Consider the following 5,675-nt stretch of genomic DNA (forward strand, 5'->3'; position numbering starts at 1 on the left):
AGCTGCAATGTGTATTAAGGAATATGGTTTAATTTCTATTTTATAGTTCGGATTGAGTTTTGGTGATTGGTTTTGACGGAATTTAAATTGGATTTTTTCGATAATTTGAAAAATGGCGTACCGATAATGTTAAATGTTTCGAATACTATGGAACAGTAAAATTTTTCAACATTGGTTTAGTTTTGATGAAATGAAGATTTGTTTGAAAAAATGGAAAAAACCCGACTTATTAATTTGAAAAAATTTTTTTAAAAAAAATCTTTGTATGCCAATTGAATCATTGTAATTACTATAATTTTTAGCAAAGCAGGAAAGTAAGCAAATTCATTGTTTTAAAAAGAAAGAATGTTAGAAAGATTTTCGAGGTAGTCAATAGCCACACACAACGAAAACTGTTGTAGAATTGCCAATAGTCTCTCAGACATTTCCCTTGTTTTGACTGTTACTCGTGGGTTTAGACTACCTGCGAGTGTTTGTGCTAATCTCATTTCTTGGAAACTTTGCTCCTTCTTCAAAGTTTCCAAAAATGAGTAGAAGTTCGGATGTGGTTTTCCAATTGTATGATTGAAGGAGTTATGCCACCCCTCAATGGCATTGTTTGTTTTGGCCTCTCCCTCTAAACAACTCGTGTAGCAGTTCCACCACTCCACATGGAATCGTGGCTTCCTCCTGCGACCCGATCTGCTTAGGTGTCCAATCCATGTGTCCTCAAAATAATTTAGAATGGGTGCCAATTTTTCCTCATTACTCGTATAATAAACAGATTCTATAATTGCAGTGTAGTACTCGTCCACACTTTCGGGAGGAACAAAACAAAGTGCAGTTAATTTTTTTAGTTCAAACTGTAATTTGCTATCCCGAGAATATTCTGCAACTAGGGATGTTTTTTGTAGTTTACGCCAAAATGCCTGCGAAAAATGGAAAAAACATCCCTGAATTTGGGTATCCGTGTACGTTTTGGTGATCACATTGATCATGCTCAATTCGAAATCGATTATTATTTTTCGAGGACTTGCAGATGTTTTGCTTTTAATCACTGATAAAAGTTCAGTGTATGTTGCAGAAGTCTTATCAGGTAGCAAACTATACACTAAGGGAATTACACTATTGTTAATCTTAGCATGTATAGTGTAAATTTGAGTGAAAGGATGGGGTGTACTTTTAAACGTCCCATCCATCATCCAAATTTCACTACTTTCTAACTTAGCAAGGTTACGGGGGGTACTAAAAATTAAAATACGTTTCTGAGGGTTTTCGTTGTCATGCAGAAGGAAAGGTTCATCAGAAAAAGAAATAGAAAGATCATGAGGAATTCTAATGTCAGAGAATGTATGTGGTGTAGACAATTGAATATTACTTGCCTGCTTTTGTCTCTGAATAATTCTTCTCAAATTGGGTATTATAGGCATGTTGCTAGCAACATGACTAGGGACATGCTGTGCAACCTCCCTTAAAATGGATCCTGTAGAATCATTGGAGGTGCTTGCAATAGCTTTCATCTCATTAATTGTCTCTCTGATTTCTACATCCATTGCAGAGGCAGAGTGGTTATGTTCTGTGGTTTTCACAACCAAATTATCAACAGTAACCGCTCTGCCACTGCAATGGGTAGTGTAGTATTGCACGCACCTCCAATGATTTCTAGTTAAACTTATTCTTTCCTTACTATATATGTATCCACCATGGTTTAACAGATTTTTGCCCTTCCTGGATTTAACGAAGTTGGCTGCTCCAAGGCTAGACATTATCTGAAAAAAGGAGAAAAGATAAAACATTTAGCTTGATATTTATTAATATTTGTAAACAAAACATAACATGTACTCAATCCTTTATTTTGCCTACTGATGCATCTTCATGGAGTAAGAATAGCACATTGTTATCCCTACACTATCCAACACTTACCCTACTGCTGCACCTTCCTGGAGTTAGAATAGTAAATTGATACCCCTACACTATCCAACACTTTCCCTACTGATGCACCTTCCTGGAGTTAGAATAGTAAATTAATACCCCTACACTATCCAACACTTTCACCACTGCAGCTCCTTCATGGAGTTAGAATATTAAATTAATACCCCTACACTATCCCACACTTTCCCTACTGCAGCACCTTCATGGAGTTAGAATAGTAAATTAATACACCTACACTATCCAACACTTACCCTACTGCTGCACCTTCCTGGAGTTAGAATAGTAAATTGATACCCCTACACTATCCCACACTTTCCCTACTGATGCACCTTCCTGGAGTTAGAATAGTAAATTGTTACCCCTACACTATCCAACACTTACCCTACTGATGCACCTTCCTGGAGTTATAATAGTAAATTGATACCCCTACACTATCCAACACTTTCCCTACTGATGCACCTTCCTGGAGTTAGAATAGTAAATTGATACCCCTACACTATCCAACACTTTCCCTACTGATGCACCTTCCTGGAGTTAGAATAGTAAATTAATACCCCTACACCATCACACACTTTCCCTACTGATGCACCTTCCTGGAGTTAGAATAGTAAATTGTTACCCCTACACTATCCAACACTTACCCTACTGATGCACCTTCCTGGAGTTAGAATAGAAAATTGATACCCCTACACTATCCAACACTTTCCCTACTGATGCACCTTCCTGGAGTTAGAATAGTAAATTAATACCCCTACACTATCCAACACTTTCCCTACTGCAGCACCTTCCTGGAGTTAGAATAGTAAATTGATACCCCTACACTATCCCACACTTTCCCTACTGATGCACCTTCCTGGAGTTAGAATAGTAAATTGTTACTCCTACACTATCCAACACTTTCCCTACTGATGCACCTTCCTGGAGTTAGAATAGTAAATTGTTACTCCTACACTATCCAACACTTTCCCTACTGATGCACCTTCCTGGAGTTAGAATAGTAAATTGTTACTCCTACACTATCCAACACTTTCCCTACTGATGCACCTTCCTGGAGTTAGAATAGTAAATTGTTACTCCTACACTATCCAACACTTTCCCTACTGATGCACCTTCCTGGAGTTAGAATAGTAAATTGATACCCCTACACTATCCAACACTTTCCCTACTGATGCACCTTCCTGGAGTTAGATTAGTAAATTAATACCCCTACACCATCACACACTTTCCCTACTGATGCACCTTCCTGGAGTTAGAATAGTAAATTGATACCCCTACACTATCCAACACTTACCCTACTGATGCACCTTCCTGGAGTTAGAATAGAAAATTGATACCCCTACACTATCCCACACTTTCCCTACTGATGCACCTTCCTGGAGTAAGAATAGTAAATTGTTAATCCTACACTATCCAACACTTTCCCTACTGATGCACCTTCCTGGAGTTAGAATAGTAAATTGATACCCCTACACTATCCAACACTTTCCCTACTGATGCACCTTCCTGGAGTTAGAATAGTAAATTGATACCCCTACACTATCCAACACTTTCCCTACTGCAGCACCTTCCTGGAGTTATAATAGTAAATTGATACCCCTACACTATCCCACACTTTCCCTACTGCAGCACCTTCCTGGAGTTAGAATAGTAAATTGATACCCCTACACTGTCCCACACTTTCCCTACTGATGCACCTTCCTGGAGTTAGAATAGTAAATTGATACCCCTACACTATCCCACACTTTCCCTACTGATGCACCTTCCTGGAGTTAGAATAGTAAATTGTTACCCCTACACTATCCAACACATTCCCTACTGCAGCACCTTCCTGGAGATAGAATAGTAAATTGTTACCCCTACACTATCCAACACATTCCCTACTGATGCACCTTCCTGAAGTTAGAATAGTAAATTGATACCCCTACACTATCCAACACTTTCCCTACTGCAGCACCTTCCTGGAGTTAGAATAGTAAATTGATACCCCTACACTATCCCACACTTTCCCTACTGATGCACCTTCCTGAAGTTAGAATAGTAAATTGTTACCCCTACACTATCCAAAACTTTCCCTACTGATGCACCTTCCTGGAGTTAGAATAGTAAATTGTTACCCCTACACTATCCAAAACTTTCCCTACTGCAGCACCTTCCTGGAGTTAGAATAGTAAATTGTTACCCCTACACTATCCAACACTTTCCCTACTGATGCACCTTCCTGGAGTTAGAATAGTAAATTAATACACCTACACTATCCAACACTTACCCTACTGCTGCACCTTCCTGGAGTTAGAATAGTAAATTAATACCCCTACACTATCCAACACTTACGCTACTGTTGCACCCCCTGGAGTTAGAATAGTAAATTAATACCCCTACACTATCCAACACTTACCCAACTGCTGCACCTTCCAGATTTTGGAAAAGTAAATTGTTACCACTACAGCATGGTACATTTTAAAAGTTGTTGCAACTTACAATGTTTGTCTAAATTACCTTTTTTTCCGAATTGGTTTTCTGGCAGACTCCTGTTCAGTGGTATTGCTGAGTCGGTTTGTGTAGACACTTTTGAGGTGATTTGTTGGGGAATGGATAAATAAATGTCTGGAAAAGTGAAAAATGAATAAACTTTGAAAACAGAACGATGGTGATAAATGTGTTTAGTAAAATTATTCCACAAAAATTGCACATGTGATATAAGTTGCTGCACATAACTATTTCCGTAATGAAAAATACATTCTTTAGACATGAAATATAAATCTAAAATTTGAAAATGTAATCATAATTACATTGATTATTTCTTTGAAATTTAGCTATGTGATAGTTAGTCAAATATTTTGAAGGTAAAGAATCCGTGCTGTAAAAAAATACCTTGTTTTTGAGAATTTGCTTTTGTGGATGAGGTGGTAGAGGATGTTTTTCTTTGTTGGCTCAAATTTTTAGTTGTGAGAAAAAAAATCTTTTCTGTTCTGGAAAAAAGGCGAAAAAAAGATAATTAACGGTGGGTAGAAATGTAGTACTTGAGTTTTTTTAAAATTAAACAGACATACAATATAACTAGTACTACATGATACTGTCCTAATTAAAACACATTACTGTAGTAGAAATATAGATATGTACCCCTACCCTACACAAAAATATCACTGATGGTGCTCTTTCCTACAGAAGAAATTGAATATTGTTTCTCAAAACTATCCATTAGTTTTCAAATTAGGTACGATACAGGAGGAATAATTGCAAAAGAAAGGATTTCTAATGTATCGTTATAATAAAATGGGAAAGAAAACATACCTTTTCTAGTAGGTATTTTGTTATCGTGCCTTTATACTGATGTTTGCTGGAGGTTAAAAGGTTTTTGTGAAAAGATGTTCACTGTTGGAGAAAAAAAAAAAAAAAAAATTGTTCCTTTGTCAACGTTGGTTATAAAAAGACAATTTTGATTTTTATGCGGTGTGATTGAGTATTAGAAAAAAACACCATTGGCATACATGACTTTATGAAATTTTAATAAATAAATTTTACAAGTAAAACCATGCCACAAAAATAACATTTACCTAAACAATTGAGTTTGTCAGTCGTTTACGTGGTGGGGATGTCCAAATAGGTTCAGCTGCTGTGCAATGTAAAAATCTTCCGATTTTCTGGTTGAGGAAAATAAATTACTTGTTTTAAATTTGAGTTTTATTTTATTGATAATATATTGCAAACAGTTCATTTCTTAAGTTTTTATTATTAAGTGAAAAAATATTTTTTGTGGTTTAAGA

The 5,675-nt window shown here is 36.6% G+C and overlaps 1 long non-coding RNA gene across 1 annotated transcript; it reads right to left on the minus strand.

The window, feature by feature from the left end:
- Positions 1–272: 272 nt before the first annotated feature.
- Positions 273–5,275, minus strand: LOC146861364 (uncharacterized). Its single transcript, XR_014979251.1, has 4 exons — positions 5,203–5,275; positions 4,783–4,880; positions 4,408–4,515; positions 273–1,748 (listed from the first exon to the last, which is right to left on the minus strand). It is a non-coding gene; the product is annotated as an uncharacterized LOC146861364 (long non-coding RNA).
- Positions 5,276–5,675: the final 400 nt, after the last annotated feature.

This window comes from Triturus cristatus, chromosome 3_1 (genome assembly GCF_964204655.1).
Source record: "Triturus cristatus chromosome 3_1, aTriCri1.1, whole genome shotgun sequence".
In the NCBI taxonomy this organism is placed as follows: Eukaryota; Metazoa; Chordata; class Amphibia; order Caudata; family Salamandridae; genus Triturus; species Triturus cristatus.